At 41.0% G+C, this 13,381-nt stretch overlaps 1 protein-coding gene across 10 annotated transcripts in view; it reads left to right on the plus strand.

Annotated features, from left to right (window-relative positions):
• The first annotated feature begins 2,905 nt into the window (after nt 1–2,905).
• CEP70 (centrosomal protein 70) overlaps nt 2,906–13,381 on the plus strand; it is a 119,850-nt gene continuing 109,374 nt past the window's right edge. For 9 of the 10 annotated variants that reach the window (XR_012014878.1, XR_012014877.1, XR_012014879.1 and 6 more), the window contains exons 1-2: nt 2,906–3,053; nt 5,260–5,362. The gene's annotated coding sequence lies outside the window, so the exon portion shown is untranslated. Of the gene's footprint in view, nt 3,054–3,085; nt 3,158–5,259; nt 5,363–13,381 lie in introns of those variants that run through there. The other variant, XM_072792552.1, reaches the window with a different exon arrangement.

Raw genomic sequence — 13,381 nt, forward strand, 5'->3', positions numbered from 1 at the left:
GACAGCAGAGAGACTAATAGCAACTGGGTCCTCAATAACTTGTTGAACCATTGTGTTCACCAACCTTAACGTCTGTTTTGCTTGTGGAGTTTCTGTTATGTGAGATAAACTTCCTTATTGCTTAAGAAGACCGTTTGAATCAGGTTTTCTATTATCTGCAGCCAAAATGATCCTGACTGACCCGTGTTATTTGACCTCCTGGCTCAATTAGGGCAGCTACAGTTAGAAGAGTGGGCAAGTTATACTATTGTCTTGGAAAAGGCAAGCAGCTGGACTCTGTGTTTCGAAGATTGAAAATGAAAATCTGGGGCTGCTGGGATGGCTCAGAGGTTTATCACCACCTTTAGCCCAGGGTGTGATCCTGGAGTCTTCAGATCGAGTCCCACGTCAGGCTTCCTGCGTGGAGCCTGCTTCTCCCTCTGCCTGTGTCTCTGCCTCTCTCTCTCTGTGTCTCTCATGAATAAATAACTAAAAAAAATCTTTAAAAAAAGTGAAACTCTATTTAACTACTAACCACTGCTAGTGTGAAGAGCCAGGTAAGGAAAGAATTGGGAGCAGAGTTGAGAACATGTTTGCATGGGGCAAACTCACAGTGCCCCTCACTGCAAGAAGGCCTGGAAGAAGGCCGAATATAGGTCGGAAAATATTGTACTCTAAAAGCTAGAACCCTGAGACTTCTTGCGAGACACATCATGATTGATGCCCTGATGCGTGGGACCTGCTCCGCCACAGACCTGGAAAATACAGGTCATCAAACAGCGACACCATGTGGCTGCAAGATGCAACGACGATAGTGGGCTGATAGTCCAGGCCTTCCCTTTAAGTGTGAGCGAAGTTATATGTTCTGCTAGGAATTTTTGGATCGCTTAACCCTCTATGAGTTTTTGAGAATGATGGGCAGGGACCCTATTTGTAGGTCCTGAATTTATTAAGCTTAGAAATAAATATTGAGGTGATTTCTTTTTGTGGGGAAAAAAAACAGTGATTGTATTTGTACAAGGTAGAGCTGTTTTTATAGTTTTTATTTTATTTTTATTTTTATTTTTTATTACTATTTTTTTATTATAGTTTTTATCTATATTTTCAAGATGCATGAAAATTAGGCTTGAAGACACCCAAATAGAAAAACCTTTCTATTTTATTACCTCGTTTGAAAACTTGTCTATGGTTTCCCAACACCCCCTGGATAAAGTCCCAGCTGCTTAGCACATACCTAAGGCCTTCCTAGTCTGCCTTTCTAGGGATGCAACATATTACTCAGTTTCATCAGGATGCCCACAGCAAAAACCTTTAAATTTGTAACGGTTTTGGGAGTTAGGTGTTAGGGAAGGGCAGATATGAGCTCTACCAAAGGGGCCCAGGTTTAATGACACAAAATAATAATAATGTTTACTGAGCACTTGTAATGTAGGCATTATAAAAGTGTGCTTTGAAATTACTTAATTTGCACATGACGTTTTCTCTAAATATCTTTCCTCTCTATATCGCTGGGGAATTCCTACCATTCAGAATCATTCAAGTATTCCTCTAGGTTTACTTCCTCTAGTTCTTAAGCTTGGCTGCACCTTGGAATCACCTGGGAGAGGTAGGGGACGGAGGGGAGGAGAGATATTATTAACAAACTGTTGACACCTGAGTCCTACCCTGGCGCTTCTGATTTCAGTAGTCGGGGTACTGAGCACCAAGTTTTCACAACTCCCGTGGTGATTCTACTACGCAGCCAGGGACGAGACTTAACGGGTCTAGGAAAACGAAAGTGATCCAGTTAGGTAATTCTTCTCTTTCCCTCCTGCGCCCCGTGCAAACTTCTCTGATTATGCCTATCACACTGTATCTTAATTTCAGAGCATATACTCATCTCCCTAATTAGACTTTGAGCGTCTCCAGCCAGCCACCTCTGAATTTCTGGAGCCTCCAATGGAGCCTGGAACTTCGTGGAGATTTGAAAATGCTGAGCGGAAGGGTAAAATGTCACCAACAAACAAAAGGCTGGGGTCCTGCAGATGCCGGGTGCTGCGTGCTCAGCCGGGTCTGGAACCTAGAGAACAGGCTGACTAAGCCTGGTAGCAAGGGCTCACAGTCGCGGCTTGAGTGTGTGCCTGGAAGGCAGTGTACGGTGGCCACATTGCCCGCGCCTCACTTGCACCAATGGCCTCACATACTTGAAGTTTGATTCCCCTTTATCTTCCTGGAGTTGGTATACTTTTTTTTTTTTTTTTTTTTTTTTTTTTTTATCTAGGTTCCACACCCAGTGTGGGGATTGAACTTAAAACCCTCAAGAGTTGCATTCTCTACTGATGAAGCCAGCCAGGTGCCCCAGTTTGGTATACTTTCTTAAGTGAAGGAAGGCACTGAGCCCTTTTTTTTTTTTTTTTTTAAATTATTTTCTTTCTTTCTTTTTTTTTTTTCTATTTATTATTTATGATAGTCACAGAGAGAGAGAGAGGCAGAGACATAGGCAGAGGGAGAAGCAGGCTCCATGCACCAGGAGCCCGACGTGGGATTCGATCCTGGGTCTCCAGGATCGCGCCCTGGGCCAAAGGCAGGCGCCAAACCGCTGCACCACCCAGGGATCCCCACTGAGCCCTTTTTATAAGGAATACTTGCAAGTTGCTCACATTCATTTGTGTACAATAACCAATAAACCTGTTGTCATTGAAAAAAAAAAAAAAAACTTGCTGCGGACTTCCAGGCAAAGGAGTTCCCAGGTGGCTGCGGACAGCAACCAGAAGGCGCGGGCTTGTAGCACGTGCAAACGGCAGCGCGCAGGCGCAGACCTAAGCGCCGCGCCGCGCGCTCCCGTCTACGCGCGTGTAAGCCCCGCCCCCAGGAGCGGAGCCAACCGGGGGCGGAGCCGCTCTAGGCCCCGCCCCCGCCCCGCCCCCCGGCGGCGGGAGTTCGCCGCTCCCGCGTTCGGAGGCGGGCCCTGTCGCCGCGCTCCATCTGGATTGGCCAGACTCCCACGGCTCGTAACGGTCGCGGAGGCGGGGCCAGGAGGGGCTGAGAGGGGCCGGGCCGGGCGCGCTGCTGAGGGGAGGCCGCGGCTGAGGAAGGTGAGTGGGGCTGTCCTGGGCAGCGGCCTCGCCTGGTCCCGGGGACGGGCAGACCGACCCTTATCCGGGCGCCCGGCGAGGAGGCCAGTTAAGACAATCTCAGGGTAAGGGTCGCGGTGTCCCTGGCAAACCTGGTTCGAGTCCTGGCTCGCTCCCCGGGCCTTCACGTCTCGGCGCCCCCGTTTCTTCCTTGGTGGCCTGCCGCTGGTAATTCTCGCCTTACGCGGTGGTCGAGAAGGTTAAAGTGTAAAGGCTCAGAATGATCCCCGGCGGCTGTGTCCTAGGCGATTCCTCCGTCTGCAGAGCGTCAAGGTGTTTGAGACGGTTGCTTGGCCGGAGAAGACTCGGGTGAAAAAGGGGGATGGATACGCGAGCGAGCAGACGAGTAGCCTTTTTCAACGGTTCATTAGGCTCATTCCAGGTTCGGAGGACCGCTGACTTGCTGCGGAGTCCAAATGGATTCTTTTTTTTTTTTTTTTTTTTAAGATTTTATTTATTCATGAGAGACACACACACAGGCAGGCAGAGGGAGAAGCAGGCTCCAGGCAGGAAGCCCGATGCGGGACTCGATCCCGGGTCTCCGGAATCACACCCTGAGCCAAAGGCAGTCGCTCAACCGCTGAGCCGCCCAGGCGTCCCTCTAAATCGATTCTGTGAAGAAAATCGGTGAGGTGGAAATGTCACAAGGCTGAGATCGGGAACCTAGAGACCTCACAGAAAGGGTTTCTCCCACCACTTATTTTCTCACCATAATGATAGTAAACACTGTGCAGGTGTCACCCCTATTGATTCCAGTCCTCTGCGTGAGTCTGTTTTTGCTTTCTGTATTGTCAAGTAGACCCCGGCCTCCCCACAGCCACAGCTTGAGGAACAGGTGGGCTGACTGGGAGGTGGGAAGCGGGGGGTGGGGTTTGTCCAACAGCTTCTGCCTCAAAGGGGGAGAGGCCTGTTCTGGTCCTTTGTGTACCCTCCCCTGGGGCAGAAGGATCTGGTGGAAATGACATCCAATCCTAACTCCCATTTCCTTATTTGCTGTAGGTTCACTTTCCCTTAAGAAAATCGAGCAGCATGCTGGCATGTCTTTGGGGTAGAACTTTTGTTATTTATTTATTAGAGAGCAGAGACTTTGAAAGCATTGCATGTTCCATTTATTGCAGTAATGTGAGATATATGCTTTTCAGATAGCTAATTACAGATTTTGATGTAACTCGATGGAGAAAAAAATCTGTTATAGGCCATGTTTTTTTTTTTTTTTAAGATTTTTATTTATTCATTCATGAGAAACACAGAGATGTGTGAGAGAGAGGCAGAGACACAGGCAGAGGGAGAAGCAGGCTCCATGCAGGGAGCCCGATGTGGGACTTGATCCCGGGATTCCAGGATCACACCCTGGGCCGAAGGCAGGGGCCAAACCGCTGAGCCACCAGGGATCCCCTAGGCCATGGTTTATTATTTCCAGCGTTGCCCCCCAAAAGTGGTGAAAAATAATTACATTTTATCGGATGGTGCTTGTTCCTGGGGCTTCAGACCTATGAAGGGTAAGTTACCCTCAGAGGACTCTTGGAAACCTGGACAGTGCCAGGTTTGCTTCTCTGTATCTGGCTTTTGATACCATGTACAAACGAACTTTTATCCTGCAACCCCTATTCTCATAATCTCGCTTTAGGTGTGTTATGGCACTGATTAAACCGATAAAGCTTCTGTTTTGGCCTTGGGAAGCATTTGGTCTCTACCTGTGACTCAAGTTCCCCCGTCCGTGTCCTGTCACAGTTTATAGTTGGGGGAAAGGCTGGTGCACACTATCAGCACATTAATTTCACAGCATGGACCTCTGAAAAGGAAGACTTGGTCGTAGGTGGAGTTGAGATAGTTTTTCTTCCTGCCTTTGCAGGCTGAGAGTGCTTCATTTTAGTACCCTTGCAAACAAGCATATCCTACCTTTGTAGCCAGAAGTCAGGATTGATGATAGGTGATGATAGATTTGGACTCCCAGCTAAATACCTTAACAAAGCAGGGAGAGGAAAGACGAGAAGGGAAAAGACACATGGCGATGAGCCTTGGAAGTCCATCAGCGGTTATTCTAGTTGTTTCCTACTTCAGTTTAATGGTTATTGGTACCATAGATGCCTGCTCTGGGAATAACACAAGACCATTCTTAGTAGGAGGTTGAACATTTTAAAATTTTCTTTCTCTTTTTGAAATCTAGATGAAGATCCAGTTTCGGACGTGAGACTCACTGGGTGATCATTTCATTGAGATCAACCTGAATGACCAGGTGAAAAGTGCAAGAGGAATGTGCTATGACTGAGGTATGTCTAATGTGGCCTATAACTCTCTGGATGTTGGGAGACCATGGAAAAGACTTATTATTTACTGAATACTGTAATAGATATATGGTATATGTATTTCCTTCTGATCTGATAATCCTATCAGGTAGATATTTTAAACTCCGGTAAAGAAACTGAAGCCTAGAGAAATTAAATAACTATATTGACTTACATAGCTGGCACCAACTGTAATCGCCAACTCTCTCCTGCTATGAGCCAGGCACTGTTCTATTTTCTTTCTATATTAACTCCTAATCTCCGTAACAACCCTATGAGCTAAGTACTTCTACTATCCTCATGATAATGAGGTCAAGGCACAGATCATTAGTACTTTTCTGGCTGTGTAGCAGAATCCACAATTTGAATCCAGAAGTGTGGGTACAGAGCTATACCAGCTTTCTTTTGGTTAGTATTTTCATTACTTTTGTTTTTATTGTCATTTAATAAAATTTTAATTGTAAAATGAATTTTTATTATGAAGTCAAACAGAAAAGAACACATGTAGCAAATGTGTAGCTTAATAAACTGTTAAAATGGTACCACTCAGGGTGTAGAACCATGCTCACCCTGCCAGAGCCCCTCCGTTGCTCCATCTGAGTCACAATTACTTCTGTACTCCCGTTAGTAGCCATTCTTCTGACTTCTATAGTAATTGCTTCCTTGTGTTTAAGAGGGTTTTTTTTCATAAATGTATATTTCTAGATACTATAGTGTAGCCTTGCCAATTAAAAATTTTTTGGACCTTTTAAAAGAGTTTATTTTAGTGAGTGTGGAGAAGGGCAGAGGGGAGGGAAGAGAAAGAATCTCAGGCAGACTCCCAGCTGAGCATGGAGCCCCATGCGACAACCCTGTGATCATGTGACCTGAGCCAAAACCAAGAGTCGGATGCTTAACCACCTGAGCCACTCAGGTGCCCCTTAAAAACTCTTTTTAATATCTGCAGGTTTTTGGGGTGCCTGGATGGTGCAATCAGTTGAGTGTACTGGTTCTTGAGAACATAGGAGATGATATTCTCAAGAATTGATATTCTCAAACAACTCCTTTGTTTTATCTCATATTTACATACACAGCAGTATCAGAATTATTGATATCATCACTAATATGATTACTGAAAACATTAAACCTTTTGTTTTTTGCTTATGTTCTTATTCTTTTTTAAAAAAATGTATGATATCTACATTGTCAGAACACGCAGTTATTACATATTCTGCTTTTCCTCTTTTAGTCTTTATTTATTCTTAGTTCTACAAGTATATTTAATGCTCATCATCAGCGTTTATGTTGATCTTTGAGAGAGAGAAGGGACTTGGGGCTTCATCCTAGGACCTTGGAATCATGACTTGAGCCGAAGACAGATGCTTAACAGACGGAGCCACCCAGGTGCTCCTGTGTTGATGTTAAAGGCATCATTTTGGTTACCTGATGCTCCTTTATTAGATTCTTTAGGAAGAAATGTTCCCTGAGTTTATGTGGATAAAAGTTTGTGCTCTTTATACATGAAAGTCAGTTTTGCTGTTATAAAATCTTTGACTCATACTTCTTTTCCTTGAATATCTTAAATATATTTCTCTTATTCTTTTGGTATAAAGCATCGATATCAAAGAGAGATGATAATCTAATTTTTCTTCCCCTGATAAGTTGTTCTTTTTTCTAGATGACCAAGTATTTTTTCTTTGAAGTCTAGTAATTTTATTAGGATGGGTTAGTGTTCTCAAGTATGTGATACACTCTTTCCATATGTAATTTCAAGTATACATATATTTTCCTTTCAGGAAAGCTTTATTTTTTTAAATTGCTTTATTGAGATATATGTGATATACAGTAAGCTTCACATATTTAAGGTGTGCTACTTGATAAGTTTTGACATATATATACACTTGTGAAACCATCACACAATCAAGATTGTGCATATATCCCTCACCCCAAAAATTCTTCTGTTCCCCTTTGTGGTCCATCTTTCCAGCCTCTCATTCCCTTAGCCACTACTGATTTACTTTTTGTGACTGTAGATTAGATTAGTTTTTGTTTTCTAGAATTTTATATAAATGAAGTCATACAGTATGTAAATCTTCATCTGGCTTCTTTTACTTAGCATAAGTGTTTTCAGATTCATCAGTGTCGTTGCATATATCAATAGTTTATTCCTTTTTTTAGAAGTTTATTCCTTTTTATTACCGAGAAGTATTCCATTGTGTGCCTATACCAGTTTGTGTGTCTGTTTAGCTTTTGATGGACATTTGAGTTGTTTCCAGTTCCTGGCGATTTTACAAATCTCTTAAGAATTTTTATGTACAAGTCTGTGTGGTCTTATGCTTTCATTTTTCTTAAGTAAATATCTAGGAATGGAATAGCTGGGTCTTAGTATATTTAACCTTTTAAAAAGCTACCAAAGTGTTTTCCAAAGTGATTGTCCTATTTTACATGGCCATCAGCTGTGTATTAAAGTTCCAGTTTCTTCATAGCCTTGTAAACACTTAGTATAGTCAGTCTTAGCCTGACTTAGCATTTAAATAGATGTATTGTGGTATTTTTTTTTTTTTTAATTCCAGAGTAGTTAACATACAGTGTTATCTTAGTTTCAGGTGTACAATATAGTGATTCAGCAGTTCCACGTATTACTCAGTGCTTATCAAGATAAGTGAACTTTTAATCCCTTTCACCTATTTCATTTATCCCCATACCCACCTCCCCACCTCCCCGCTCTGGGAACCATCTGTTTGTTCCCAGAGTCCATTTTTTTTGGCTTGTCTTTCTTCCCTTTCTTTTTTTTCCTTTGCGTTATTTTGTTTCTTAAATTCTACATGAGTAAAAACATATGGTATTTGTATTTCTCTGAATGACTTATTTCACTTAGCATTATACCCACTAGGTTCATCCATATTGTCTTATGGCCAAATAATACTCCATTGTGTATAATTGCATCTTCTTTTTCCATTCATCTTTCATGAATACTTGGGCTTCTTTTATAGTTTGGCTATTGTAAATAATACTACTGTAAATATAAGGGTGCATATATCTCTTTGAATTAATGTTTTCACATTTTTTTGGATAAATACCCAGTAGCATGATTATTGGATCATAAGGTAGTTCTATTTTTAATTTTTTGAGGGACCTCCATGCTGTCTTACACGATGGCTGTACCAGTTTGTATTCCACCAGCCATGCACAAGGGTTCTGTTTTCTCCACATCGTCCATATTTGTTTGAGTTTTTTACTTTAGCCATTCTGGGAGTTTTGAGTTAATATCGCATTGTGGTTTTGGTTTGCATTTCCCTGATAATGAATGATATTGAGCATGTTTTCATGTGCCTGTTGGCCATCTGTATGTCATCTTTGGAGAAATGTCTGTTCATGTCCTCTGCCCATTTTTTTTTTTTCTTCCTCTGCCCATTTTTAATTGGATTATTATTTTTTTTCAGTATCGAGTTGTATAAATTCTTCATGTGTTTTGGATACTAACCCTTTATCAGATATGTCATTTGCAAATATCTTCTCCCATTTAGTAGGTTGCCTTTTCGTTTGGTTGGTTGTTTCCTTTGCTGTACAAAAGCTTTTTATTTTGATATTGTCCCAATAGTATAGTTTTGCTTTTATTTCCCTTGCCTCAGGAGACATGTCTAGAAAGATAGCACTACCATCAATGTCAGAGAAACTACTGCCTGTGCTCTCTTCTACAATTTTTTTTTTAAAGATTGTATTTATTTATTCATGAGAGACGGGGCGAGGGGGTGGTACAGAGGTACAGACATAGGCAGAGGGAGAAGCAGGCTTCATGCAGGGAGCCTGATGTGGGACTTGATCCCAGGTCTCCAGGACCACACCCTGGGCTGAAGGCGGCTCTAAACCGCTGAGCCACCTGGGCTGCCCCTCTTCTAGGATTTTTATGGCTTCAGATCTCACATTTAGGACCTTAATTCATTTTTTTAAATTGTGTGTATGTATGTATGTATTTATTTATTTGACAGAGTATACAGGCAGAGGGAGTGGCAGAGGGAGAAGCAGACTCCCTGCTCAGCAGGGAACCTGATTCAGGGCTCGATCCCAGGGCCCTGGGATCATGACCTGAGCTGAAGGCAGATGCTTAACAACTGAGCCATTCAGGTGCCCCAGTCCTTAATTCATTTTGAGTTTATTTTTTGTGTGTGGTATAAGAAAATGGTCTAGTTTCATTATTTTACATGTAGCTGTCCAGTTTCTCCACCATTTAAAAAACTGTCTTTCCCATTGCATATTCTTGCCTCCTTTGTCGAAGATTAATTAACCATATAACTGTGGGTTTATTTATTTTTTTCTTGTTAAGATTTTATTTTTAAGTAATCTCTACACCCAATGTTGGGCTTGAACTCACAACTGTGAGATCAAGAGTCACATGCTCTTCCAACTGAGCCAGCCAGGTACCCCTATTTCTGGATTTCCTATTCTGTTTTGCTGATCTATGTGTCTTATCTATTTTTGCCATTACCATACTGTTTTGTTTACTACAGTTTTGTAATATAACTTGAAGTATGGAATTGTGATACTTTCAGTTTTGTTTTTTTCTTTTTGAAGATTGCTTTAGCTATTTCAGGTCTTTTGTGGTTCCTTACAAATTTTAAGGTTGTTCTAGTTTTTTGAAAAATGCTGTTTATTTTTTGTTAGAGATTGCATTAAATGTGTAGATTGCTTTAGGTAGCATAGACATTACAACAATATTTGGTCTTCTGTGAGCATTGAATGTCTTTCCATTTCTTTGTTATATTAATTTCTTTAATCGCATTTTACAGTTTTCAGAGTACAGGTCTTTCACCTCCTGGTTGTTTATTTCTAGATATTTTGTTATTTTTGGTTCAATTGTAAGTGGGGTTGTTTTCTTTTTAGAGATGTATTTATTTATTTGCAAAAGAGAGAGAGCGCAGGTGCACACACACAGTGTGGGGAGAGGGAGAGAGAGAATCTTAGATAGACTCCCAGCTGAGTAGAGCCAGAGACAGGGCTCCATCTCACAACTGTGAGATCCCTGAGATCATGACTTGAGCTGAAATCAAGAGTTGAATCCTTTACTGACTGAGCCACCCAGGCACACTGGGATTATTTATTTCTCTTTCTGCTGCTTCATTATTCGTGTATAGAAATACAACAGATTTCTGTATCCTGCGACTACTAAATTCATTTATCAGTTCTAGTAGTTTGTTGGCAGATCTTTAGGGTTTTCCATAGATATGTCATCTGCAAATAGTAAAAGTTTTACTTCTTCCTTAGCATTTTGGATGCTTTTAATTTCTTTTTGTTGTCTGAATGCTGTGGCTAGGACTTCCAGTACTATGGTGGATGAAAATGGTGAGAGTGGACATCCTGGTCTTGTTCTGATCTCAGAGGAAAAGCTCTCAGTTTTTCCCCATTGAATATAATATTAGCTATGGATTTTTCATATATGGCCTTTATTATGTTGAAGTATTTTCCCTCTAAACCTAGTTAGTTGATGGTTTTTTAAACCATGAATGGATGTTGTACTTTGTGTCAAATGCTTTTAAGCCATTAATTGAAAAGATCATATGGTTTTTATCCCTTGATGTGATGTTATTAATTGATTTGTGAATATAAAACTACCCTTGCATCTTGGGAATGAATCTCACTTGATTTTGGTGAATCATTTTTTTTTTTAAATATTTTATTTTATTATTTATTCATGGGAGACACACACACACACACACACAGAGAAAGAGAGAGAGAGAGAGGCAGAGACACAGGCAGAGGGAGAAGCAGGCTCCATGCAGGGAGCCTGACGTGGGACTCGATACCGGGTCTCCAGGATCACGCCCTGGACCGAAGGCAGTGCTAAACTGCTGAGCCACTGGGGCTGCCCAGTGAATGATTTTTAAAATGTATTGTTGGGTTCCAATTGCCAGTATATTGTTGAGGACTTTTGCATCTGTGTCATTCTGTGTTCATTGGAGATATCAGCCTGTAGCTCTCTTTTTTTTAGCTCTCTTTTTTTGTAGTGTCTTTATCTGGTTTTGATATCAAGGTAATGTTGGCCTTATAGAATTAATTTGGAAGTTTCTGTTCCTCTTCTATTGTTTGGAAAAGTTTGAGAAGAATAGGTATTAACTCTTCTTTAAATGTTTGGTAGAATTCTCCTATGAAGCTATCTGGTTCTGGACTTCAGTTTGTAGGGCATTTGTTTTTTGAGATTTTTTTTTCTAGCTCCTTTAGGTGTAAGGTTAGGTTGTTTGAGATTTTTCTTCTTGAGATAGACCTGCATTGCTATAAACTTCTCTCTAAGAAGAAATGCTTTTGATGCATCCCAAAGATTTTGGAACAGTATGTTTTCATTTTTCATTTGTTTCTATGTAGTTTTTATTTCTTTGATTTCTTGGGTGACTCATTCATTGTTTAGTAGCATGTTATTTAACCTTCATTATTTGTGTTCTTTCCAGATTTTTTCTTATAGTTGATTTGTAGTTTTATATAATATTGTGGTCAGAGAGGATGCATAATATGACTTGAATATTTTTGAATTTGTTGAGACTTGTTTTGTGGCTTAAAGCTAATATGTGATATGTTCTGCATCATGTTCCATGTGCATTTGAAAAGAATGTGTAATCTGAAAAAAAAAAAGAAAAGAAAAGAATGTGTAATCTGTTTGTGGATGGCATGTTCTGAATATATCTGTTAGATCCATCTGGTCCAGTGTGTCATTCAGAGGCAGTGTTTCTTTGTGATTTTCAGTTTGGATTATCTGTCCATTGATTTAAGTGGGGTTTTAAAGTCCCCTACTATTTTTTTTTTTTTAAAGATTTTATTTATTTATGATAGACATAGAGAGAGGCAGAGACACAGGCAGAGGGAGAGGGAGAAGCAGGCTCCATGCCAGGAGCCCGACGTGGGACTCGATCCCGGGACTCCAGGATCGCGCCCTGGGCCAAAGGCAGGCGCCAAACCGCTGAGCCACCCAGGGATCCCCAAAGTCCCCTACTATTATTACAACCAATTACTTCCTTTATGTTTGTTTTTAACTGTTTTCTGTATTTGGGTGCTTCTATGTTAGATGCGTAAATATTTACAATTGTTACATTGTCTTACTGTACTGTCCCCTTTATTATTATATAGTTCTTTGTCCTTTATTACAGTTTTTGTTTTATTTATTTATTTATTTATTTTTTTAAATTTTATTTATTTATGATAGTCACACAGAGAGAGAGAGGCAGAGACACAGGCAGAGGGAGAAGCAGGCTCCATGCACCGGGAGCCCGACGTGGGATTCGATCCTGGGTCTCCAGGATCGCGCCCTGGGCCAAAGGCAGGCGCCAAACCGCTGCGCCACCCAGGGATCCCCAGTTTTTGTTTTAAACTCTATTTAGTCCATTAGAAATATTGCTACCCCAGTTTTCTTTGACATCCATTTGAACGATAAATGTTCCTCATGTCCTCACTTTTTTTTTTTTTTTTTTTTAAGATTTTTAAATTTATTCATTCACGAGAGACACAGAAAGAGAGGCAGAAATATAGGCAGAGGGAGAAGGAAGCTCCTCACTGGGAGCCTGATGTGGGTGGGACTCTATCCCCAGACTGGGATCATGCCCTAAGCCAAAGACAGATGCTCAACCACTGAGCTACTCAGGTGTTCCCCCATGTCCTCACTTTTGATCTGCAAGTGTCTTTACATCTGAAATGAATCTGTTGTAGGCAGCATACAGATGGATCTTGTTTTTTTTTTTTTTTAATCCACTCTGTCACCCTATGATTTGATTTGAGCATTTAGTCATTTGCATTCAGAATGTTTATAGGTATATATTTATTGCCATTTTGTTACTTTTTTGTGGTTGCTTTGATCTTGTTCTCTTTCACAATTTGTTGACTTTCTTTAGTGATATGCTTGGCTTTCTTTCTCTTTATCCTTTGCATATTTATTACTGGTTTCTTTTTTTTTAATTTTATTTATTTATTCATAGAGACAGAGAGAGAGAGAGAGAGGCAGAGACACAGGCAGAGGGAGAAGCAGGCTCCATGCAGGGAGCCCAA

Source organism: Canis lupus, chromosome 22, assembly GCF_048164855.1.
Source record: "Canis lupus baileyi chromosome 22, mCanLup2.hap1, whole genome shotgun sequence".
NCBI classification, from domain to species: Eukaryota; Metazoa; Chordata; class Mammalia; order Carnivora; family Canidae; genus Canis; species Canis lupus.